The following is a 27,771-nucleotide window of genomic DNA, read 5'->3' as shown; positions in this document are numbered from 1 at the left end:
TTAATTAGTTTTTTGGATTTGTGATGGGGAAGAAGCTGCTTAGAAAGATCATGGTGTGAACAAAAGGTACAGCACTGCTACTAAATGGAGCTTTATGTGAGATTTTTTTGTCAGCTTCTATTTCTAAGGTCAAGCACAAACCTCCAATCTAAACCTCAATATCAACACAGATGAGAACTTCTCAAAAAACTTAAGAGAAAAATAGAAATTTAAACATGAACAATACAACTGGGCTTCTGATGAGGATGATCATGTGACACGATCAAAAGCTCTAGAACAAGACAGAGAAATGGTCTTGTTTACAAGGACAAGATGGACTTTGAAACTGAAATTCATAATTGCATGCAACACCCAGCAAATATGCTCATCCATGTGCTAGAAGTGGGCTAAAAAAGAAACGATAATTTATTTTTCAATACATTTTATACATCCATGAATCACTTCCTTTGTGGTGAAATGCAGTGATTTCTTAGAATTTAATTTGTCATAGAGTCAATTAAATGTGCTCCACTCAACTCAATAATAAATAGCTTAGATAAGTGTACATTTCCTTTTGAGAATTTATCTCTTCAATTGCAAGGAATCTTAAATGATTGTGTCTGATTATGTGCAATATAGTGTATAATTTGTTTATTCATTCTTTTATCTCTAATATGTATTTCTTTTTTGCCATGACCCTGAACAGGATAAGTGGTTCAGAAGATGAATGGTCTCAGAATATAAGGACATTTTGTGTTGTTAAAAAGAGACACACAATAAAACTTATTCAAGGTGCAGCAATCTTCCTCTTGTTGTAACAACTCAGTTGTTCTAATAGTTAATTTCTGCCAAGCACTTTAAGATTTACGTATATATATATATATATATATATACATGGGATAATATATATACCCACCTAGATGCAGAGATGTACATACCCAAAAGTAGGAAGGTAGCTGAGAAAAATGTTTTGCATTCAGTGCATTCATTATTAATAATGGAAGATTAGATATCCTATTAGCAGTCACATTTCAAGCTTCTCACAAATTTGTTCACAACTGAGGTCAGAAGCGTGGAGGTAATAACGAGCAAATTAATCCAACAGGGAGGTTGAATTGAATACGAGCGATCAAGAGATATTCACATTCTGCAAAAATACAGACAAAATGAAAATGTGTTTCAGTGATAAAATCACTGGTGGAGACAGACAAAATGCCAGCCCCTGGACATTTCTCAGGATATGAAGGAAATTACTTTTGAGCAATTAATTCTCTGATTCTGGGCTGTTATGTGCCTAATCTTTGTGCTGATGACAATCATAATTCTTTTACTTTCAAATGCAAATAAAACTATATTTGAAAAGACCACGTGGGTCACTGCTGCCCCACTAGCCTATGCTGTAGCCCCACTAACATATAACTTGACACTTTGTCAATTGGTCACATACGGTAACTAAGCACAGATTTTTTAAATCCGGTTTTCCATCAATGGTTTTCATCTTCAAAGGTATTTCCTGGGCCCACAGTGTCTGCTGTCTGTCTGCTCAGAATGACAAAATGTCGCCTGGTGCAAAAACCAAAGTTTAAATGCTCCTCTCTGCTACCACACTCCTACCACAAGCTGCAGCAGTGCCAACCAGCACTGAGGAAATAGTTTGAGGAAATTTGATGGGAGAAAAAAAAAAGATACACTTTAGCAGGATCTCATAATATTTTTGCAAGGGAATTCCATAGTTTTGCCCCCAAGCTAACATTTTATCATTTGGAGCAGAAAGTAGACAACTGTGAGATCATTAAAATAACTTTGAAGATGCAACCTGCTGCTTGATAACAGATAAAAAATAGTTTTGATTTCCCCCCTGAGGTAAGGGAAAGCTATATGTGACTGAATCATGGAGAAACATGCTGAGTGCTGAAGTTGCAGATGGGCAGGTCAGCCTGTGACACAAACCCTTTTTAGAACTTGTGAATTCAGGTATGTTCAGATTGAATGTGAAGTGCATGTTTGCTTCAACTTATTTGTGTGAATTTGCTACTTTGTCTTTGGCAAAACCGCTACTATACGTCACCTGCAGCTGGCTAGCAATATGCACTGACTTTGTGTGTGCAGTGTGTGTTTATGTGATAGAGCAAACTGAGCTCAGGACTCAACCGGAACTCCAGCTCCTCCTAGCTTCTCTTCTTTTTTCCTCTTGATTTTTGAAGTGGAGTCCTACAGTCTCAGATGAGTGCAATTATTTCTGTTAAATTTTTCATGTGTGTTCACTTAAATTCCCACTGCTCATTGCAAATTTGATCATGTCTACACACCGTACTCACAAAGTTACAGAAGTCCTGATGGCTTGTTTTAAGGCTCAGTTTCTGAATACAGGCTGTGTGCATTTCTCTGTGGACTTTGATACTTTCACAGTAATAATAAAGAACCTGCTTTATAATTATAACATAATAATTATAACTTTGTACAATATGGGAACTTTAATAAATCTGGTAAGGCAGGCCAGTGTGTGAGCATGCACAATACCTGGACCCTTGAAATGACACGTGTAAATGGAATGAATCCATCTGTTTATGTTATTACTTGCAGCTGTGATTTTCTGACATGATATAGCTTGTTGACTTCTCAAATTTGTGTGCAGTCTTAACATACCTTAAAACTTACCTTATCACAGTCTAACTAGTTTTCAATCCACTCAGAATTGCACACTGTACATCACCTACCAGTGTGTTTTTATGTCTTCATAAACATCTTTGTCATGTGTGGTACTGCTTCTCTCACTGCCTGATATGGATTATTACTCCCAGAGACTTCCTATGTTGTTATTTGTGTTTGTAGATGCATCACTGGAGGCCAGCTCTTGCAGCAGTCTGGATCATGGCCTGGTTCAGTGGAGCTGTGGAAAGTGACCTTCTCCACAGTATATTTTACACCAGGCCCCAGTGGCCTAGAGTCCTCTGTTCCAGCTGGAACACACTGTTGTGCGACAGATGCCACATTAAGCAGCGCTCCCCCCACCAACAACCTGCTTCCAAAAATCCCTCCACTGTCTCTTTGCAATGGCCTCTCAGCTGGACGTGTAGTAGACTGTATCCTTGTGTGTGGGTTTGTGTGTGTGTGTGTGTGCATTAACCAATGAGGTGAGGCTCTCAAAGGCACAGGCCATCGCATTCGACATGTGTGCACATGTTTACACTTAAACACTTAATAAAGGATCTCCAAACAATGCTCTCCCTCTCTCTCGGAAGTGCTGATGTTTTCCCTCGCCCCATCCAGACTGAAATGATCCGTGTGTGCTTTAGACATAATGGTGGGGTAATTTTGTTTCAGCGCTGTTACGTTTCATCTGAGAGCTACCTCACATTATACAATTAGGTTTTATTACAAAACAATAAAGATGTACTTTTGCAACCTTATACTACCTTCAAGAGACAGATTTAAAACCCTTTTTTCTCTTCTCTGACCAAAACACATTATCAGTGCAATATCCTCCACAAATTAACTTTTTTTTCCAGTAAAATGCCATGCTTGTATCAGTTTTTTTAAGTGGAGAAGGGAATATCCTGCAGCTTGACTGCAGCCGTGACACTTGACCAAGTACACTAAGCCTGTGGTAGGCTTTTAAGCTGTAAAGATCTCAGTAAGAATATCCTTGGACAACTATATAGACCCACTTTAGAAGTGAGGGAATCAGAAGAGCTGTTGAAAACTGAAAGAAAAATCTTTCTCTGTGGACGCTAATTGTTGTATTTGAATCATACTCCTCACGCAAAATCAACACAACACACAAACTCAGGAATTATATTGATTTCCTCCAGTCACATATCTACCCAAACAGTTGCTCCAGATGGTTTTATTTACTCCCTGTTCTATGTCTCAGATGCTCTTCTCAACCTTTGTAGAGTTTCTTCTGCTTGGGAGAAGAAACTCAAAAAAGGTTGAGGCACACAAACAGAAATGCACATATGCTCAAAGCACGTATGCTAAAAAAAAAACTGTTTATCTCTATTAGACCAGTTGTACTCCAACTAAAGTTTAATTCAAAGTTTTGGAAATGTTTCATATTCCGTGACCACTGGTCAATCAATACTACTAACAAATCATTACTTATGGAGGGCCACAAATACCTAGGTCAAAGCAAGAGCCTAAAGGTCTTCTTTTTCTGAATGGCAGCAGTTAAGAAAAACAGATTCTGTTATGTCCAACTTCTTTTTTCTCATTCCGGCATGTGTTTTGAGGGGTCTTTTCAGAAAGTGTTATGTGTCAGGAACAGTCAGACATGCAGTATTATTAGCTAGGAGCCCAGCTAATGCCCAGAGCCACCACGCAGTGTGATTACGCTTGCCCCTGCAGTTCAAAACAGATGCTCTTCACCAGCACTGGCAGCATGGAAGAGCCTGAGGCAGGCAGCTATTTTGGGTAAATTAGTAAAGACAACAGTTGCTCCCCAGGTTGATGCTGCCATGCTGAGGTGCGGTGCAAGGCGACAGAGTGGAAAACACAGACTCAACTTGGGCAGCACAGCCCCGCGGGCGTTTGTCATTTGGAGGCGCTCCAGCCGACAGGTGGCTGCTGTGGTCGACTGCTCCCCGTGCACCTTATCCAGGTAATTAGCCATTCAGCTCGGGCACGCAAGAGGAGAGGGCAGTCATTGACAGAGACAGGTATAATGAAGACAGGCTTTACTGTGCAGACATTATTTTTGTACACATCTTATCTTCAAATCTACCAGCACCTACCAGCACTGCTAGACAGCCTCTGCTTTTACTTCATGCAGATACACCTTCCATGTCGGCAGTTCATTGGACAATTAAATGTCCATCGAATGTTAGCATGCTGTTTCTTAAATGCTAAATGATAAGCTATCAAATGCTTACTGTACCAAGTAAAAATCAATAAGATAATGAGACATCAGCAATATATATATATATATATATATATATATATATATATATATATATATATATATATATTACTCTTTACTCTTTCTTTACTCAAGAAGAAATAAGTTCAGCCAGTTGGCATTTTTCTCCCAGTGAGCACTGGGGCAGAATATAGCTCCAGTTTATTATAGGCTTGATTACCTATATTATCCTATTGTGCTCATACTCAGAATTATTTTTGAGTTATATCTAATTGGCCAATCAAACCTCAGTAGCCACTCTAGTGCTGCACCGAAACAGTGACCTCGACCAGCAAGCATATAGAACCCATAGTGGTAATGAGCAGCTATTTTCCACAGCATTATTCTGATGTTGACTTTATGCCCTTTTAGCTGTGTGAAGTTTTGTGAACGGGTCTCTTTAAAGAAGCACAGTGTGGTCGATATAAGTGGGTAGTTCTCTATTCAAATGTTCATCACAAAGTAAGAGTTGAAAGTTGCACAAGCGGTCTAGTGGGTAGTTGTGGTCGAGTCAGTCAGCGTTGATGGGCAGTAAATGGGGTAAGGGAAGTATGTAAATGGAAACCTGGCTGCTGCTGCTCTGTTGGGAAATCAGGTGGCCATTTGAATATTCAACCCCAGGGCCAGCGCTCTAATTCCTTTCCCCTCAACATGCCACACAAGGAGAAAGGAAGTGACAAAATGGCAAGGAGTGCACAGGCAAGAATTTGCATTTTAATGTGCCTGTCGGAATCACTTTGGATAAGAGCTGGGAGTATGAGAGACCACACAACCCCACGGGTCGGCAGCAAACAACCTATAATAGCTGCCGCCCAGAAAACAACATCCTGTATTAGAGGAAGTTGTTGCAAAATAGGAAAAGGGGGGAATCATGTTGTTGAGAGAATGGAATAAGTTTGGATCCTTGAGGCGGATAAAGGCCCAGGTGGGCAAGGTGGAACAAGTACAGTGGACAGGCTGGAAATATTTTTTAGACAGAAGAAAAACTTGGAAACTTTTCTAACACCAACAACAGGAAGTAAACACCCACAACCTTGACAGAATGTTCTCTATAAGCGGTGATGGTAAACATTGTGATTAATTGCAATGACGGTCTAATTATAAAGATTGTGTTCCTGAAGGACAATTGAATATTTCAAAAACAACCAACTCCCAAAGTCGTAACTGTAAAGTCACTGTGAGGATACAAACCATACAAGCACAGATCATTATTTTTTTCCCTTTGTACTTTCTCTATGGAAATATTTTTTTGCTCAAGATCAACAACAAAGCAAAAGCATTGTTTTTTTCATCTCTACAACTCCTAAGAGATGAAGATGGCAATTTGAAAACAGCAGTCTGGGAGTTCATCTTCACACTGTGGCACTCTGTTATTGCTATTTAATGTCCTCAATCACATTGTCATTTGGCAGGTGAGGTGACTATCGAACGCCTTGATTAAATCAGTATCCCCTGCCGTTACAGAGTGTATCTTACCACGTATCGATGAGTGTGTGTCACACCCCGGCAGATGCAAGGACACTGTGAGTGGCACTCGGATACTTGCACTGTCAGGGACGGTCAGGGAGCAGACAGTCAGGCAGCGGGGCCAGACATCAGGATGCTACTGAGAAGCCGGAGTCATCCTAGAGGGATGCGTCGTTGAGGCTGATTCACCTCATTGTTGGAGCCATTTTGTGCTTTCAAGGTCCTCCGTACATTACAGCTTAATGAGACTGCAGTCTCCTTGGATTACTAAGCAGCTGCCTCTAACTTTCTCTGCCTGTCAATGGCTGGAATATTTAATAAATATATTTTACTGAAGTATTTTAACCTTGAGATGACATTTTCTTTTGATCTTTTGCTGCAGGTATCACATTTCCTCACTCTGACAAAACTGTTATCCTTGGCAAAGAACATGAAGTTATACTTTTATTTCTGGCTTAAAGACCCCATTAAATTGGCACTTAAGAGAAAAGTAATACCAGGCTAACAAGCTGTGTTTCCCTTGTCTCTGGCTCAAAGTTTCAAATTTGTTGCACCTTCAAGGAGCTATTTGTAAGTTTTGCTATAGCCAACGTTAGCGTTAATGGCTGTTTACTTGCCAGTCTAGAAGAAATGTTGCAAGTTCAGCATCAAACTTTTTTCCTTTACCCACCAAGAGCTGTCACCAGCATTGGAAACCAACCCTCTTGTTGTACTTCTATTTCTATCATTTCTTTTCCTCCACTGAAGTTAGCATGCTAACCAGCTAGCTCCAGCATGGTTGGACTGCGTCTTCACTTTACGATACCGACTCACTATAGCGTCCAGTCTGCCCTGAGGAAGTACTGCTGCTCAGAGTATTATAACCTATTATGAACATGGTTGAAAATTTGTGCCAAGACTGGTAATTAAACAGCTGCAAAACCTAACTTTAAACCACATCAAGCATCAATGATGCAATTGGTTGGGTGTGGTAAGAAGTGTGCTCTCTTGCACCTTGACCGCGCCCAACAGTGATGTCACAGTGTCACATCAACTTAAAGTCTTTAAAAGCTTTAATGCCATTTACACAACAAATCCTCATACCCCATCTAAAAATAGGTCATTTGTTAGTGTCATTCAGAACGACTGAAGTGCTTCCTGATGTCACCAATATGGTTAATATGATTAAGTGTAGCAAACTAAACTAACTTGATTCGTAGAAAAAATAGCCTTTATAGCAAAGTTCATAGCAGGACATGAAGTACTATTAGATACTTTTCAGAGGAGATGTAAACAGGGAACATGGCCAACAAACAGGACATGTTGCAGTTATATAAGTTTTGTAAACCCTTTTCCAAATGACTCTGTTGCTCACATGCATTTTTAACCTTCTTTGTTTCTTCCTCTATTTCCCATTCACTCCATTTTCTCTTCTTCCAATATCTTTCATAATTTTTGTTTAGCCTCTCAGTCAGTCTGTCTTGCTCTCTCTGGGCCTTCCTTGTCTACTAAACCCTTTTACCATTCTGTTGTAATCTGACCCGGCCCCCCTTGCCATTATTGCACCAGCTCTCACAGATCCGGTCCTAATGCAATTGGAAGAGCTTTTTCACTCTCACTGTTTCCCCATTTTCACTTAATAGACCCCATCTCATTGTTTTTTAGGCCACAAACAAAATTTCACCTCAATTGAATTTATGCCACCGCTCTGAGCTTTGCAGAAATGACACCCTTCTTGCTCTGCTGGTTTTCAATGTAGTTTATCTGTTTGAGGCTGTGACATGACACACAGAAGTTAGAGACATGGTGAGGAAAACGACTGGAGCTTTGCAAGAAAAGATGTGGAATTGCATGTGTTTTGCATTTCATCTTTATTTCATGCCATTTCTGTGGATTCCAATGACTGTATTTGAATTTAGGAATGACATGATTTGCTCAATCCTTTAGTAGAATAATATTCTATTTATTTATCCTCAATCAGTAGCTGTTGTGCATCAAGGCAGCAAGCACTGCTGAAGGAAGGAGCCCAACTTAAGAAGTTCCTGCATGTGTTAATGTTATTTTGTGCCTCTACAGTGAGTAAATGGTCTTACGACAAACAAACAAGATAATCTGTGAAGCTGAATCAATACACCACAACTTCCAAGCTTCTTCTCCCCCTCAGGTCTTGTGTGCAGGGCCAGTGGGGACGCTTAATGCAGACATCAGTCAGAGGAGATGAGCCCTCACTATGTTCCTGAACATTCATTTCCTCAAGGGAAAAGTTTTCCTGTGGGTTTAACATGCAGCTGATGGCTCACTTGATTACCTGCAGCTCTCTCCACTTCCGTCTTGCTGTTTTCCTCCACTATCTCCCACTCTCGTCGGTTTCCATACTCATTTGACCCTATTGATTTAACCCAACCGGAGCTCCTGCTCACTCACCTTTTCTTATTTATTTGCACAGTTAATCTGCATCACAGCTTTGACCCATCATCCTGACAATGAAGTGGAAACAAGCTGCATTGGCTGAATGAAAAGCATGGCAATTGTGTTTCAATTGGTGTGCAGCAAGGAAAGTGGCTATGTCACAAGGTTATAGTCGAGCAAAATACTTCTAGACTCAAAGGCCAAACAAACACAGATGCTGAAGACAGATACGTGCAAATAATTAATAGCCCATTCATAACATGGGGTAAAAGATAATAGAAGATGAAAGAATGTGTGGAATATGTAAAATTACCTCCAGTGACCCTGAGCCATCATATCCAAATACAGGAGCTCTGTTTCCCTCCTTTGTTCCAGTTCAGTGCACCACCAGCCTCATTGGATGACACTGGAAATGATTTCTGGGATGTTGCACCTTCAGAATGAATGAGGCTCAACTCTTCATGCTGCAACTTTTATTACAGCTTTGATTTGGTAATAAAATTTTTTTCCCCCATCTCCTGTACTCTCATCCTTTTCTTTTGTTACCGTGGAGGAACAGCAGATTCTGTGCTGCACTGCCAAAAGTAGCCTATCATTCAAATGACCAAACTCTTGTCACGTCTAACACAAGATTCAAAGAATGATGAAGATGAAGAAACCGTGACTCCGATGCACACAATGTTCCCAGCATGACAGAATAGCTGTGGTTGATTAAAAGTTTCACTCAGGCTAATCAGCAAAGCCCAGTCTACTCTCTTCTCTCTCATCTTTCAGCCACATCCTGCAAATACACATCCCACACATACACAGTATTTCAGTTCACATACAATGTGCTAGTCACCTCCTGTCATTAAAGGCACAAATGCACATGGTTCTCAAACTTTTTCACATCAAGGACCCCTAAACAGACACAAATTAGATTAATGTTTGAGACCCATGACCAAAGTAGTCATACACACTATAGTCTGTCATTTTGTTACTTATGGATGGAATTACAGTGAAAATAAATCATTACCCTCCCAGGAACCCCCTTAAGAACCCCACTTTGAAAACCACTTGTTACGTCAAAGATGCATTTAAACAATTTCAAATCCTTGAGCTCTGCATCAAGTCTTTTGTATCTAACACATATAGAAACAGAAAACAAATTTGATATTAGCTTAACTCTGTCCTAAGAGCCAAGCTGCAGGTTTTACATCCCCTCCATCCAGCTAAAATGCCACAACATGTCACACAACTTTAGCATTACTGGCTGGACCGCGGTACCTTTCTCCTCTTTCTCCTCAGATGCTGAGGGCTGCTCACAGCAACTTAAGGAATGAGGGAATGACAAAGAAGTATTGCAAGAAACAATTACCAACACATCATGCTCACGAATGTCAAGGTGAATATAGAATGTAAAAATGTAATATTACTCCATTAGCTATGCAAGAAATTCCACTATTTCTCACCTAATAGTTACCGTCTTGGCGCTACATTGATTGTTCCATATTAAAGTTACACCCAGCTGCTTATTATCAGAATTGCAGATAAATGTAATGAATTATAAGCCAGAAACCTCTCAGTCATGCTCTAATCTTTGAATGTTATCTGCACGATGGCTCAGTTGAGCTTGTGATACACCTGAAAAACTTCTCTTCCATACTTTTATTTTTCCTTACACTGTTTTATTAGGATCCATGTTAGCTTCATCAAAACAGCCATTCTTCCTGGGGTGCAGTGTTCAATGGTTAAGAGCAGACATTTCTCCTATTTTTCTCTTTTTCCTCTTTCTCTTGTGCCTGCTTCGCTATCACTCTTCAGCTGGTGTCTAATTGGCACAGGTGATGCAGCACATATTCTGTCAGTGCCTCCACCACTCATGTTGTGAATGGTAGACAGGCACCAGGAGAGGGGTTATTTGAGAATGTGAGGCAAAACTCTTGGAAACAGCAGGTAGACATGACTTCTCATGAGTCGCATTCTGTTGTATAACTTTTAAAAAGCCTCCAGAGACAAACTCCCAAGTGGGTGTTAAAGGTATGAACTGTAGAGCCAAAGCAAAGGATCACAGCACCATCCCATATCCACTCCACCATGCTGCAGAAAGGGCAGATTACACTGACATGCCATGATCAGACCCACCATTTGACAGTAGCAGGTTGATTTTCATTCTCATTATCATAAATCATTTCAACATGTTGGCCAAACTTACCCAATAATTAGTTGTGCTTGGCAAGCAAATGTCCACTTGGCTGCAGATGATGCTCATTTGTGACTTTGGCACATGGCTTGCAGTTAAATTGTTTGCCTAATACTCTCAAAGAATTACTCCCCATGTAAGTCCAACCTGTACATCTGGACTGATCCCAGTTTGGAACACCAGAAAGCCATAGGGCTTTGTTCTATCTTAACTCAGATGCAGTGACAATATTTGGGAATAAAATATTGGCTCTCTAAAGCCTTCTGTGAGCAGCAGTGTTTGCAGAGAAAGTCCAGTGATTGTAATTACCATCTCAGCCCGACCATGAATTTTATTCCCATTAAAATGAATGAAACTTCACAAGCTATCCCCAGCTATAAAAATCCAGCCCCATTTACATATCCTCTGTTACAAGACAGTCTCCACATCCTGTTGAACTCCCAACACTTTGAGCCATACCTCCATGCATCATTACAGACATCTTTGTTGGTTTTTTCAAACACAAATCAGGCATAAATTGGAATATTGTTAATGTTTTTTCAAAGGTCCACAATCAATGTTTTTAAGGTAAACAATAGATTAAATGACCATGTATAATGTGAACAGGGTCTCTCTCTACCTGACTGCAGTTTAACGTGTTTTAGCTCATTGTTTTGGTCGTGTGCACAGCTTTCAGGCCTGGGATGAGGGTGCTGTGGTGTAAGCTACAGTTAATACCACATTAATTATCAGTGGCAATCTGAAAGATTTCAGTCCTTATTATTTGACGACACCTGTATCTACTGGTGGTAAGAGCAAATGTAGTTTAATACCATAGGTCACAGAGTTGTGGAGGCAGCAAAGAAAACTGTTGTCACTTTAATAAAGAAGTCAGGTAATAATTGGCCCTTTTCACCATTCTGTGAGTAACCATGATCTGCTTTTATGCTGCACTTGGCATGAGTCTGCCAACAGCAGGGCACAGTGATAGGAGACAGTTACCTCGCTGAGAAGTTGGAGGTCTGCAGCCTGTCACCTGCAGCTCCTCATCTCACAGCTCACTGTGGCTGCTCCTTCTTCTTCCATTACCCCCTGCAACATTTCAACCTGATCCACTGAGAAAGAAATGACAAAAATGACTGTTGTCTTGTGTAGTACACGTATTTTTTAATCAAAGGATAGTGCCAAGGTCACTAACAAAACACTACTTCATAATAAAAGTCAGTTCGTGTTTTGCCAGTTCAGTGCTTTTAATGTTTAGGTGTAGTAGTAGGACATGTTCGATTTGCATTAGCAGTAAGTTAATAAAGCATTTTGCCTCCAGAGACACCCAGTTCATAATTCCACAATCATATAAAAATTGCAATACTTTGATCAGAAGGCCATAAGGTCAGTCACCATTGTGTTCCCTCATTCAACCATAGGTAGTGACTTAATAGACATGTATTTAAATCATAATCTTCCAAGATTGTTGCCTAAAGTCATCAGATGTTATTGTATCTCTGTGTTTCAGACGGAGTCAGAGGCTGTATGCTGAGGTTGAGAGGCCACCTGCTGGGATGAAGAGCCACTGCCCAGCTTTGACATCCACAGCATAACCATATGTTGGGTGTCAAGGTAGTTGAAGCTTAGCATCACACTGTGTGTTAATGATCATAATTATATCATGGAAGGAAAGAGATCCCTGTAGAGATCCCTGAGGAACACTTGCACCTGATTATGTAAAAAAAGAAAGGCAGAAAAAAATGGGATGAGTCATGAAAACTGTCAAGGTCTGTTTAACATTATACAGGTATAATTATGTGGCTATGTATACAGTCATTTTAATTTAGTAACAACTTCTTAGCTAAACCACAACAGAAAGTAATTGTTTCTAACAGGGGTCCTTTAAAATCAAGACACTAGACTTTAAATTATACACTGGTTTCAGTAAACAGTTTAATCACTGTGCAAAAACAATAGTTATGAGTGTGTAGCAGCAGGACTCATGCTTTAAAGTCACCATCAGCTAAAGTGAGTAGGTGATAATAAAACTAAACCTTATGAAGTTAGTCAGAAGAATCTGAAGTTGTGAAGTGGCTATTAAATAAGCTGCAGAAGTGCAACGTCCCGAGTCCCAACATGAAAAATAATTAATTCAGTGGAGGGGATGATGAAGTGAACTGGCTCCGCCTATGCAGCATCCATTATTTTAGGGAGACCTCATCATGTCTTATCTCTTATGTATCATTCATCATTACTGATGCATGTTTAATACTAACAATTAAAAAACAATACAAAGGTTACTTTCATGAAACCCTGTATTTAAATGTGGGATAAACCATATTTTATATAATACAGCGTATATAGCGTAATGTAGTTTCAATTTGCAGTGTTTTTGAAATTTAAATTGCAAGGTATAGCTATCGCAACCTTCCTTCCGTCCATGATTAATTTAAGATTGTGGTGGGGCATTACAAGACTATAGATATATCTGTGTCCAAGACAGTGAACTTATTTCACATGAGGTTTGCCAGCTCTGTTTTTAGATTGCATTTAAAAGCTAATAAAAGTTTTGCATGGCAACATTAACCAGGATCAGCACAGATAGGATGTGTCATCACTTCATCAAATAGAATCAGGCATCGACAGGTACAAGGCTACTGAACTTAGCACATCATGTACATCAGCTGTTCTTACATCCCAAGAAATGGAAATGGATGAACCCAGTGACAGGGACAGTAACTGCTAGTGCAGTGAACCTAGAGCTGAACAAGCTAACCAGTCAAGGCACTGATAAATTCATTGGTCAAAAATACACCTGGCGTTCTATTGGTTGGTAAATTTATAACAGGGTTCTTGTACAAAAAAAAATTAAAAAGTGAGATCAGATATCTGAGATTGGCAACTGTCCCAGGAACCCAGAACCTTCGGTGCCATTAAAGCTTGATCAGTTTTTGATAATTTAACAAACTCAACACCTATTTGGTAACATGCACAACTTGACTTTTACTAGACTAAAATGTTATTATCTGATCTTGTTGAAATCTTGTTTTAAGACCTTTATTATTATGCTTGTTGCTTTTTACTAAATGCACATATGTTTGATGAATTGACCTCACATTAAAGTACCATACCCAATGCACTGCATGTTGTAAATGTTACAGTGATTTATCATGTATACGCTGTTGTACTCTATTTCAAAAAAGAAAAAAAAAGTGCAATGACTTTTATACAGGAAATCTCAAGATATTTCAGAAATTAAAGTAAACCTTTACCTCGTGCATGGCGTGTTCTTGTGGGAAGAAAGCTTGAAATGTCAAGCTAATTAGCAACAAGCCTGTTATCTTTTGTAAGAATAACAGGGTTGCCATACAGGGTAAAGGCTCAGCTTCACTTTCCTTTGTTTATAATACTCATCAATATTCTGTTTTTTAATCAGCTATATTTCTGACACGGGTGCCTCTTGATGCTACAGATCTGTGTTTACTCATACAGCAGCTCAGTGCTCTAATTCCTGTTATCCTTTCAGTACTTTGGCAATAATATAATAACATCACCAAAAAAAACCCATAAATTCTAAATAACTGTATAGGTTTGTCTAACAGGGTTGATGTTTTCTTGTTTGCACAAAGTTCACAGGGCTGAGTTTCCAGAGCCACCAGTATGCTTATCTGCAGGTAGCAAAACAATCTGAAGTCATTTTTCTTTCAGATTGTTTAAAACTGTGTGAATAGATAGCTGAGAAAAAAAAAAAAAAAAAAGAATTGCTGTGTCAAAAAATGCAATCACTTCAAGGAATGAGTCTAAACCAATTACTCTGGAAAGCCAACCAAGCTGGTGGTTCTGTTTGTTTCCTCTTCTCAGGAAGAAAAAAAAAAAGCAGATGATGCAGTGGCATTTGAAGTGAAACAAAAGACAACATACTGCAGGAGAGACGGTGGAAAACAAACACTGGTTAGAGGATTTGTTCACTCTCAAGAAAGATATGGGGAGAAGGGTATTTTTCTTACCCGGACTTGTCTGGTGGCAAGAATAAACACGAAAGACAACAAAGTGAAACCTGCCAATTACAGCTACCATTTGTCGTTTTTTTTCTTTCTTTTTTTTTTTTTTTTTTACATTTTGCCTAAGCCCCCATTCACTGGGCCCGAGGAGACACAATAACCTGAGCACTTGAGAAAAATGCTTTGAGGACTATAGTCTCCACTTTTTATCTCACCTAATCTCACCCTGTCTTTCTCTCCTGTCTGTATTTCCCACCAAGTCCCCACTCAGCTTTCCCTCCTTTATTTATTTTCTCTGCTTCTGCAATCTCCTTTTGATTTTTCTATTTTCTGTAATCTCAGAGAAAGTGTCGGTGTCGGACATCACGCTGTGTCACCAGCTGACATCTGACACAGGCCAGGCAGCATAGTCAATAAAGCCCTCTAATTGAGTGCCACTGGCTGCTGTTTATTGACAAAATAAGACCTGGGAATTAGGTGTGTCTCCGTTGGGGTGCTCGTGGCCCCCGCCATCCTCCTGCCTGTCGACAGCTGTCCACTTCCCATCCGTCACCAGCTCAGCTTGGTCTACCGTCTTTGTCAAAGGATAGTAAGTCACTTTAAAACACAACTACTTCACCTCCCTCTCCCATGTCCAGGTGGGGGTGAGTGCATGAGTCAGGGGGAGAGAGAGCAAATATGAAAAAGGAGATGGACTGTAAAAAATGGAAATGAGAGTCCTGTTTATTTCACGGTGTGTGTGTGTGTGTGTGTGTGTGTGTGTGTGTGTGTGCACAGCCTCTGTCTCCCTCTGTATCTCTGTAATGCCCATCACAACATGCACCAGCAGAGGCCTTCTCGCATTAAGGTACACTCTTGGTAATTAATTAGTGTTTATGCGTCTGAACACTATCTCTGTCGCCCGGCAAAAAGCAGAGATAAGATTCCCGTTGCTAAAGAGCTTCCCTACCTGCTTAATTAGAGACCAGGCAGAACCTTGGGCCTAGATATAAAACAAAAATCCACTATCTGCTTTTCAATTGTTCAACACGAGGACTCTTATCGCCCCCCCCCTCTTCTGTCTCCAAATTAACTTCAGTCATGTGATAATGGTTTGGTGGATGATCGCGCCTGCTTGTAGACATTACCCAATCCGGTTATCTGGGAGAAAAACATACAGTAAATCTTTCGATAAGTGCAGCATCCCCACTGTTTCCACCAAACCCCTCAGCTGCGCTCCCTCGGGCCTTTTGCCTCCTCCTCGAGCATCTACTCTTTTCTTTCCCCTGCAAATCTCCAGGACCAGGTGGGAGCGATAAGGGTGAGATGGTAGCACGACTGGCTGCTGGACTGGAGACGCCACACTAGCAGGCTCCAGCTGACAGTGATGAACGAGCCATCCAGCCTTCTGATAATTCGTCATTCACCGGCACAGAGAGGTCCATTAATCAAAACAAGTGTGGCGGTGCCGCATTTTCTAATACCAACCTCCTTTCTCCCACCTCCTTCAATCCTTAGCTCCTGCGCCTTAACCTGACGTGACTAGCGGCACGCTGGAGAGCGACAATCTGCTGCACAATTGGATTTAGACCCTGAATGTAAGCACAGAAGAGACAGGATAGTGTGGTGGAGTGGCCCGTTCAGCCAGTTATTTCCCTAACTGGTGGTGGAGGTGGACAGGCATGAATGGGGCAGACTCAGAGAGTGCAGCCCCCGGGCGAGTCCTCTGAGGAATGGCTGTCCTGGCAGGCAGCAGGTGGAAAGATAGGAGAGCTGGGAGTGGGTAGATTGATTGATCCGTTGCAGCTGTAATGCATCAGGAGTTTCCCGGTGGAGAGAGGCTGTGCACCGAATATGAGGCGTTTCTGCTAAAATCTGGGTAGTGGGGCACAAATCAGCAGCACCAGAACCTCCAGAGAGGTTCCCATTACCGCTGCTATATATAACAGTAATCTTGTTAAGCTTCCATTCTGTCTGGGCCCTGTCAGGGGGTTTGAGTTAGTCAATAAGTGACCCCTTGGACTGTAAATGAGATTCAGGCTTTTCTCTCAGGCAGCCGCACACAAACACAAAAACACACAACCATATGTACATAAATGCTGACACATATGCACACAGGCACATGCACTCTTGCCTCCTGCTTTTTTGTGTGTGTGTGTGGAGAACAGACCCTTTTTAATGAGAGTAGGGGCCTAACCTGTGGGCTCTGACATAAGCCCCTAATGCCATGTCCAATGACAACCATTTGGAGCCTTTTCTGTTTACTCCTTCATTTGGAAACCATGCTTCATTAGAAATGGCTGTTTTTCAAGCACAACTATTTGTGCTGTCATCCTAAAAAGGCCCCCAAAGAACTTCAAATATTTTGGTAAGGAACATCTGCTGTTCTCCCGAAAAAGAGAAGAGAACAAAAAAAGAAAAAAGACATAATGTGTTGTTTAGGGAGCGGGGGAAACATTGGGAGGAAATATGGTTTAATTCTGTTTTGCCTTCTGTTTAGCTGTAATAGCTGCAAATGCATTTTATTTTTGAGTCAAAGAGAATACCTGAATTTAAAGAGACGTGCAGTAGCCTACGTATTGTTGTTGTTTTTTTTTTCATTCAGAGGTTGTGAGTTATATTCATAGGCAGGCAAAAAAAAAAAAAAAATAATAGCCTCGCCTCGATAAGATCCAAAGTCAAGTCAGAAGTAAAGTGAGGACAACGTATAACAAATTCACATGCCAGCGCAGGCGTCTTGGCACATGTTAATATCATGCTCAGCAGAAGTCCCAGGCTCAGATGGCTGCCTCACTGCTCTCACCCCTTTACCATACAGCATGATTTACCCCCCCAAGAAAAGCAATGAAAATTTCCCTCAGAATCCCTCAGAGTGACTCCATCAGTCTGTGCCTGCCTATCTGCAAATGCCAGCTCATTTCTCAAGCTAGGCCCCCCAGTTGGACTCCAAACACTGCTAACTGCTCATTCTTATGCATCCCTCCTGCCAAACAGCACATCAACCGGGATGAGGAGAGAGACTGAAGTCTTCCTGGGCTATATATTTTTTTATTTTAATTTTTTTTTTTTTTTTGTGGTGCTTGGAGATATCAGAGGAAGCTAGTTAAGGTAGCTTATGGGAGGAAGTTATGGGATTGGTTTGGGGGTCTCTGAAGATGTGAATGAAATGGGAAGAAAGGGGAGGCAGGAGATTGAAGCTCTGTGATATGTCGGTGTGGGATGGGAGGAATAGGCGAGTTTTCCTCTACATCAGGGATGCAGGCTGCAGTTTGTTGCCCAGTGGTGTTAGCGACATGTCTCCCTCTCCATTGTTTTCCATCTTACCTCCTCTTCCTCCATCTTGAGATGGTGTCACTGCCACAGTGCCGTGGCTGCAGCTACCTCTCTGGCTCCTCTGTATATCCATTAGTCACAGCTGCTTCCTCCTGCCATCTGTCCAAGTGATGCTGGTGAGTCCCAGGGAGCAGGGCCCTGCCAAGCTGCACACACCCCAGCCCATCAGCTGTACAATTTAGACATTAATGAGAGGTGGGAACTCAAAGTAGCTGTCGGACTCCTTTGTGTTTTCGGTTCTGCTCCTCGCAATCTCGCAAAAAAATGTGCTGATGGAGGTTGGCATGCAGGAGTAAGTGACTTCCCTCGAAAACTGAGGCTAACGTTGTTTATTTGCATCTATTGATCCATGCAGTAAAGCCTTTTACAAGCAGTTAAAGTTTATGTGCCTTTGAGTGCTTTTTTTTCACTCACTCCTGGTGTAGACAATGTAATGGTTAAGAAATAAAAACAGCTGTGGTTCAGTTCTTGTGCAGTTGCAATGACGTCAAAATGGTTGGTACCTGAAAACCACCATGCAGAACCACAGCAGCCATAATTAATTCCTCAGGCATGTGTGTGCATGTATGTGTCTTTCAGCCTCGATCTGCCTTGACAAAAGACAATTACAATACCACCTTATCTCGGTTTGGTATTGTCACCACAAATCAGATTTTACAGTGAATCATGTGGATTAAACCTGGTGTTGGTGAAGGGAAAACTTTGTACCAGATGCTATCTGCCTTGTCTTGGGAGATGGCTCCACACAGGAAAAAGTCTAAGACAGAGTAAACAAGGTAAACAACGGTCTCTCTCACCACAGTAATCGTACACTCCTGGCCAAGCACTCGCTGCAAGTAACTGTGGGACTTGTTGACAGCTACTGACAATGTTTCATGAGAAAATAGTTCCAGAGTGTCACATTTCAAAGAGCGGGGTGGGTTACACACACACACACACACACACGGCCACAGAAGAATGTAAATCAGCTGCTCTCTGTAATCAAGTACTCCACTCCTCTGCATGTGTTAATAAAGCTGTCATCCTTTTAATTACAGTTCTCGTTTTTAAATAGCTGGTTAATATACTCCTTAGAAAACTCTTGCTCTCACCTCACATTAGTTCATGGATGAAACAACAAATCCACATAACACAATGTCTTTAAAAACTTAAGAAGGCGACAGAGACCTCGGCGTAGTTTACTACTCCCACAAAACATTTGCCCTTATCAAGCGCCGCAGCGAGTTCTGCTGCTCGGCTGACTGAGGCCTTGCATATTCATGGCAGGCTTTTATGTAGCCACCAAGGTTCCTGTGAACCCCCCGCCCCCACCCCCCACCCCAATTTTCACACGAGGGACTTTCATTAACAGCATTTTCCGTTTTTGTCATCGCAGGAACATTTGGCCTTTCATCTGTCATTTCAGCTTAATTTGTTCTGTCAGAGAAGACGAGGAGCACTCACACCAGGGCTGAGCGCCATCTACAGGGACTGTTGGTGAATCAAAACCAAAAAAAAAAAAAAAAAGGGACCAAACAAGACAAGCTGGCTGAACTGGGGACCACTGTGCATTCACAAGCCACCATGTCTGTATCAGCTGTGTCTCTGCAGCATCTCGCTTGATCGGCTGAGCTGGCGATGCTTTGAATAGGTAATCAGACTGTGCTGCCTCTATTCACCTTATACCACCATGAACGGGAGCGATGTGGTGTCTTTTCTGTGCACGCCAAACCTTCACTTGTGTCTCAGCGTGTCAGTTAATAATGTAGGATGACAGCGGCGCACTACCTAGTGAGCCTGGCTGCTAGACTAATGATGTGGCACAGCCTTAAAGTCACTTGCCTGCGCGTCCCCATCCACCTTGCCCCTCCTTACCACTTACACACATACTGACTCACACATGTACACACTCCTACACACACACACACACACACACACACACATACATGCAGCATTTATCAAAGTTCTTATGAAACAGGATGATGAAACAGCAACAGCGAGCGAGCGTTTACGTCTCCTCTTCAGAAAGATTCCATAGAAACCTGCAGGCTACGCGACCCGTGGATGTTCTTATCATCGTTAGGCAAACACTTTAATTAAAATAATATGCCTCTGTATGTTTGTTTTCGAGACCTAATTTGTTTTTATGCTCCGAAGCTCGTGTGGTATTATTAATTCATGCCCACTTAACAACAAATACATTTGCCATGGCTGTGTCACCTCCTAACATGAATCCGCTGCTCACGTCTCTGATAAACTGCAGTATGGCAGTGTGAGCAGTGTCATTTTTGTGCTTATGCAAAGAGAACTGTTGAACAGATCCCCCCTCAGGTAAATACTAAGGTTGGGGAACAGTGTTTCTGTGTCTAATCTGCTTAGCAATACTCCTCGGCTGTCACCTGAAAGAAGGGGAACAGAATTTGTCATTGTGTGGACTCAGCTGGTAGACGCGCCAGTCTGCTTTCCATCTCTCCCATGCAGGCCCGTGTCCAACTTATTCTCAGGAGTTTCTTCCCACACGTTCTCCTCTGCAAACAAGGCCCCCATCCTGTCATTCCCCGTGTGGGAAAAAAAAAGCCATAATTGCACAAATCAGGACTCGCTGTGTTTGGCAAGCGCTCGCTGAAACACTTGGCTTATCATATCATTCTGTCAGTCTTCATCTGCTTGTCCCGTTTCACTCCTGCACACCTCTCCCATGTGCTGTATCATTACCATTGGCTCTGCTGTGACACGGCAGGGCCCCTGACATCTTTTAATATCCAAGTGGAGGTTTGCTGGAGGAAGAGGAGGAGAAGCAGGGTGGGGGGGTGTGGGGGGGCAACAAAGCAGACAGGTAGGACAGAGAGAATTCATTATTCAGACCCTTCTGCGGCCTGCTCCAGCACATTCTATCTCTCAGCCTGTAAAATAGAGCCCCTGCCTGTCCTGCACACCGTGACCCCATTATGCTGCCACATATACAAGCCTCTGATGAGAGCTGCTGCTCCGACTCTGCCATTCTGAGGAGAAAAAAACTCATGTAACAGTTTACCACCTTATATGTACACACACACACACACACACACACACACACACACACACACACACACACACACGAGCCACCTGCTTGCCTTTCTTTTCTTTGTTGCAGACCTCATTGATCATGTTAGATGGGATTCCAGATGTGTGTGTGAATGTGTGTGTGTGGTCCAATATACATTCTCCACACTCCACCCAAAAGTTAAAGACATACAGACAGAGAAAACATGGCTGAATGTGGAGGCATTTACAACACAGGCACATTGTTTTCCTTCACTCTCTCAAACCCTCATAACCAAACTTGTGTGTAAGTAGTGTATTGGATGCAGCCTGCATCCTGGACTCCACTTGTACCCATTAATGTGCCAATACACATTCTGTATCTGGTGGCTGTGCAGCAAAGTCCTGCAGTCCTCTAACCTCACCTTCCCACTGCATATGGTTGGGGAAATAAAGAGCATGGAGCAGGTGGGTACCTTTAAAGTCATGGACCCTTCAACACTGGAATCCGCAGTGATACATGACAGCAGCAGCTACATTACCATAAACAAAATTTGTACAGTTTGTCTGCGGCAAAATTCAACAGCAGAAGTACTGATGGCAGCGAGACATAATCTCAGATGACAACATTTAACAGAGGCAAAGTTTCACTCGCAGGGAAGTATATTTATACAGTATTTAGTAAGTAGCCTATGTTTTGTCAGCTGCAGGGACTGAGACAGAGACTCTGCACCCCAACAGTTGGTTTTCCCTCATGGGACACTGAGTGTTTCTCCTCACGTTTGGAATTTATGCAGTCAGTGGCACAAAAACAACTTCTTATTTTTAATTTCTCAGTTTTTTGCCACCCCACACACATCTTACAATCACATTGCTTGGATTCTCATCCTTTGTGGTTGGAAATAATTAGGAATGCAGTGGTGTTTTGGGGGTAGACGTCATTGTTGATTCTAGCTTGATTTAGATCTTTATTAGAAGTTTAATTGGACAAAATTGCCTTTGTATCTTTATTGAAATGTTTGTGCAAGAAATGTATCTCCTACTGAACCCCACGTACCCCACGTCTTACCAGAGATGACGGGAAAGAGAAATTCCTGATTCATGATACCCATTCTGCAAAGTAGTCTAATCTTCAATCACAAGCTGCAGATGCATGTGTCACAAAAAAACAAGACTGAAGATTTGTCCACATTCTGGCCCAAATCAGCATTCACTAATCCAGCAAATGGAGTGAAAATTAGCCACAAGACTTTTCATCCTCCACCCTGACCATGTTCTCTTTATCTGCTGCTATGTACCCCTGGATTTATACAGGGAACGTAACAACATCATCTTTGCTTGAGTTTACCTGTCCTCCAAAAATAAAGGCCTGACTTACTGGTGACTACTTGTGATAAAATTCCATTTCTCCTAAATGTCATTCCTCCTAACCTTTCTGTTCATCTGAAATATATTATTTATATACCGAGCTGTAATTACCACCTTTGAGCAAATTTTGTTCGGAATAAGTGAAGAGAAAAATAAGAAAAAAGAAAAAAATAAGTTAAATATACATGTAGTTCGTGTTCATATCTGACTGAAACTTTGTTTTGCTGCCATTTATGTTTTATAGCGAGGAGGGAACATGAGGGTAAAGAAAAAAAGAATATGTAATGTTATCAAACATGCCTCTAATTCAAGAGTGAAAGAAAGAAGTAGCTCTTCACAGATTTTATTTTTTAAGTACTGTAGCTCTCATGGCTAAAAGGTTGCAGACCCAGTAACATAATGTCAAGATTATCAGAAAAATCAGCCTGGCATTCACTTTATCTTGAATTTGATCGAAAAATGTCACAGTCCTCAGAAAAAGGACCAAAGAGCACAACTCAAGAGGCAGATGTAAAACTAAAGAGCCATCACCTGGAAAAAATAAATACATAAAATGAAGATACAAAAACCAAGCAGGCAAACAAAGTACAAAGGGTCAGGCAGAAGCAAAATGCTTTAAAAAAAAAAAAAAAAAAAAAAAAAAGGCCAAGGTCCAAAACATGATCAAGATCCAAACAGGCAAAGAACAGAGAAGTCGACCGTGAAGGCACATGGCACAAAGGTAAATGAGCAGAGAGCATGTGAAAACAAAGCAGTATATATATAGGCAGCTAATGAGGGAATAGGAAACAGGTGAGAGGGTGAGCAGGTGAACTATTGGTGAAAAAGCCAGGCTCTGAGGTGACAGCAGAATTAAAATATGTGTGTGAGTGAATGAATGAGAGGATGAATGAGCAGACTGAAACTGAAAACCATGACAAAAACACATTTGATGACATTTCATTAATGGAACAGTCAAACATCTTTACTGCTAATACCAGTGGTATGAGGTGACTGACTGGCAAGTAGAGCATAACAACCAACTCTCCTACCCACCAAACTACCATCTCAATGATTGATTTAGCTACAGCACCAAAGAAATGTGGACTAAAACAAACCATCTCATCACAGTAACAGCAGCAAATCTCTCTTAAAGTCAGGGTCTGTCCGGTCTTGTGATTTTGTGCTGCCTGTCTTTCCTGTGCTGAAAGTCTCTCTCCTGCATCTTGATGCTCTCTGCCTGGACATCTTCACCTTTCTGCACTCCTTCCTGGCAGAAGAAGTATTAGGATTATTACTTTGAACTAGCTGACTGAAAATTCGCTTTTATAGAAATCTTCAAAATATTTACTGACAATGACACACTCCACTGACATCAGGAACTTGGGTCTTGAGGAGTTCCAGCATTTGTTGACTGGAACGCAGCAGGGTGGCCGGCCCTTTTACCATGAATGTCCATGACTGACTGGCTGAGTGATGGAGTTGAGTAATCATTGTTTCATCATTGGTCAGCTTAATGTCACATGACTGAGATGGAGTTTTTCCATTGGCTGTTTCTCTTTCAAAATGAATTGACGCAAACAGTCTCTATTATGGGGGTCTTTAAAGCCTGCAGTGTTGTCAACTTAGCAGAATATCAGTGCAAGCCAATCAGAGGCAAGGTAGTAAATAATACACTCCAACAGAGGGTAAAACTAGATGGTGCAACACAAATTAACACAAAATCAACACAAATTAACACAAATTGAAATTGCCTATTTAATCTGAGATGCAAGATACATGTTTTATTATAATTTAATTGCCTGAGGAAGTCGCAGCACACACAATTTTCCTCCATTTTGGTGGCAGCACCTGAGCAACTGTCTCCATTTGGTGTGGCCCAGGCAGCACAGATAAGTCATGTGGAATACTAAAAAGCACTTTTTGCCTCTTGAGGCTTAATCTTTGGAGCTGTCAGGGCTGGGGGTGGGGGGGGGGGGGGGGGGGGGGGGGGGGGGGGTGTAGCAGCGACTGGTCCAAAGAGGGAGCAAATTTATGTAATTCTCACACAGACATACACACACACACACACATACACAGTGGCTGTATGTTACTAACCTATCAGACACACATTACTTTGCCACCTGCATGCTGGCAAGATACACAGGTGGTAGTGAGGAAGGGAGGGAGATGATAATCGTTCTTCCTGCTCCCTTGGTCACAGTTTAAGATATGCTGCAGCCATATTGAGATGGATGCTGGCCAGGTAAATGTGAATCTTGGGCATGAAATGGAACTACAAACACAGACTAAACAGAAGAGGAGAATGGTGTGTGCATGCATGTGTGTGTGTGTGAGGGTGTGTAAGCCCACGATTGTTTGTCTTTCAGCTGTGATCTACATTCATCTCCACTGTGTCTGAATGTGACTCCAAATCCAAACATGGTTTTTGTTCACTCGCTGTCAGCTGTTGTCCCCTGAGGGTTTATTCTCTGATCACAGCCAGAAGTGGGTTTTAGTACACCTTCATTATAAATGCACATTATGCACAAGGTAAGCACTGTGTGAATAAACAGGCTAAATCCAGTTTCATTCAGTAGTGAGTGTTCAGCCAGCAGGTCTGATCCTTCTATGCACTGTTCTAATTGTGTTCAGACATTTCCTCTCTCTACCTAGTGAAATAGATGGCCAGCAAGTAAGGCTTTGAAGAAAAATGGTTGTTTACAAAGACAACTGCATGACTACTGTGACACAAGATATTCACTTCCATTCCTGCGGAGGCTTAATAAAAAATTCCACAACTTAAATTCAAATGTTGTAATCAAATTCCCATTTGTTTCTGAACTGAGATACAGATCCAGAGGCAATTTTTTGGGATGGGATTTTTATGAGTTGAGGGTGAGGTGAAGAAAGAGCAATGCTGGTCACTGGGCAATTTAAATGTCAGTAATTGAAACTGGCATTTGGGGAGGTGGCAATAATCCCAAACTGAGTAAGGCTCAGGGGGCACATTGTGATTCATAAGACTAGCATGCTCATCAGCAGCACAACTTTAGACACACATTACTTTAAGAATGAAATCCCAACACTAAAAAATGCCATTCAAAATGTTATTCCACCAACAGCTTCATGAGGTATTGAGAAAACAAAGTGCAAGACTATGTAGTGCATAGATGGCACATTGTATTTTTTTTTTCTTTAACTTCTTTCCAGCTCCAGCTTGGAATTTATCTAGGGAAGGGCCTAAAGAGCAACTGGCCCCAGACAGCAAAGAGACTGGCCACCACTGGTGTCCCTGTAATAAATCTTGCACTTGATATATTAGCTATACCACTAAAGTGGTGTCCTGACCAAAGTCAACTTTAAAAGTCAACTTGTGTGTCTTTCATCCTTTTTCCTCCACCTTCTTTTACCTTTCTTGAGCTTTTTCAAAGGATCATACTTATTGTTTTAGCTGTAATAGTATATGATATCAAACACTGACACTTGTTCCAGCTGTGTAGTCCACAGTGAACACAAGGTTAGCATAGACATTACATAGTTTCATTATTGTTAAGAGGTAATGTAGGAAAGATGTTTCGGGTAAATTTGACAGAAACTAATGCAAACTTGACATTCACAAGTCAAAACAAGTTTCTGCTGCTAATTGATTTTCATACTGCATAGATATGAATATATGAATAGAAACCACTGTTGTCTGTAACAATAAACAGTGATTTGAAAGATCAATACACAGTGATTTAATCCAATAGGTAAATTACTAGAATGGAAATACACTGGTTTATGCTTCTTTTTGCTGGCCAACAGTACAAGTTGGTGACACTTAAATTAACAAGCTTGCTGGTAATTGACCTATTGGATGGGTGTATCCCTGCTAATGTTACACAGACTTTGTGTCTTTGTGCCAGCAGCTTTGGTCCTGCTATCGTTAACTGCTTCGCCGTCATTAACAAGCTAGCAAGCTATGATCTGAAATGAATTATCATCATCAATTTCTTGTTGCCACCAGTGACCCTGCAAAGTGCCCTCACTGCTGATCTGCACATACCCCAGTCTCCAGCTACAGTAGATGATGGGGCACGTTTCACTGTTCCCACATTGTTACCAGACAGCTGCATGTAAACCGATGTACCAGTTTATCAAGGAGAACAAGAAATTAAGTACAACAATCTTATTCAAACTGAGCCACATGGATATCCAAACAGTCACAGCTGAAATAACCATGAAGCAGCTGCTCCTGCAAAATTGATGTATTCTGCATATGCTGTGTTGTTTTGAGTGTGAAAATGATATGTTGTGTCTTGGGGGGGGCTTAACTGTGAGGAATGTGCAAAGGCTGTGGCATATAATAATTGCTGTAGGTCATGTATGGTGAAGCTTAGAGTCAATCATTGCATCTCATAGTGCAGAATTAAATGGGGTCTGCAACCTGCTTAATGCAGACAAGCAGACAGGAAAGTGTTTCTGGTCTGTGAACCCCTCTGCTGTTTGATATGGGAATGGCATAAAGGCATATCAGTTCTTAGATGAGTGGCAGCATACAATCATCTCATGTTTGCAGAACATGTCTGACTGCAGCTGTAAATCCAGAGAGACTCCCCATGTGAGCTGCATCTCTTCCCGTATGGTCAATATGCAGGAGAGGCTCAGTCAATCAAATCTTTAACCGTCAGAGTCCCTCTAGAGCTCTTCTGATGGAAGCTTGCCTTGTTGATTGGATCAATAATGCAAACATACGGTATATAAAGCAGAAAACCAAAGCTAGAAGGCACTTTAACATCGTATGGGACAGCAATATATGCCACATCAATGGCTCCTTAGTTATACCTCAGAGGCATGGTTTAAAACTCCTCATAAAATCAAGTGACTGTTTAATGAGAGTTGTATGGCAAACTGGCTGCAGTAAAACCAGGATTTTACAACACTTTTTTTATGCATGCCACAGCAACACATCTCAAAGAGATACACGTCTCCTCCTCCAGTGAATTCTTTCCACCTCAGAAAGAAAAATCATAAAACCAGCAGGTTTATCAGCTCAACAATCTTTTCACTAACATGACAGTAACGTCTGCCAGCCCAGCATCAGACTGTCAGCTCTCCACTGCAAGTTTAGTCAGTTCTGAAACAGCTACATCTTTAATGCTAATCATTAGTGTTTGTTTGTTGTCTCCCTGTCCCTGAGCCTCACTGCAAGTGACAGCCCATTTGAACAGCATGACTCATCACCAGACCATAGTGACAGCGTCTTTGCATCT

The 27,771-nt window shown here is 41.4% G+C and overlaps 1 protein-coding gene across 12 annotated transcripts in view; it reads left to right on the top strand.

The window, feature by feature from the left end:
- The window catches only part of rpl38 (ribosomal protein L38), a 374,880-nt gene that overhangs the window by 292,004 nt on the left and 55,105 nt on the right, over positions 1-27,771 (top strand). Inside the window, exon 1 of one of the 12 annotated variants that reach the window (XM_071462796.1) lies at positions 24,462-24,471. The exons of the other annotated variants lie outside the window; for them this stretch is intronic. The gene's annotated coding sequence lies outside the window, so the exon portion shown is untranslated. Of the gene's footprint in view, positions 1-24,461; positions 24,472-27,771 lie in introns of those variants that run through there. 12 annotated transcript variants of the gene reach the window in all.

Source organism: Trachinotus anak, unplaced genomic scaffold (genome assembly GCF_046630095.1).
Source record: "Trachinotus anak isolate AG129_WGS33_773 ecotype Australia unplaced genomic scaffold, CSIRO_AGI_Tana_v1 ptg000025l, whole genome shotgun sequence".
Lineage (NCBI taxonomy): Eukaryota > Metazoa > Chordata > Actinopteri > Carangiformes > Carangidae > Trachinotus > Trachinotus anak.
This window is presented reverse-complemented; position numbering and strand designations above follow the sequence as displayed.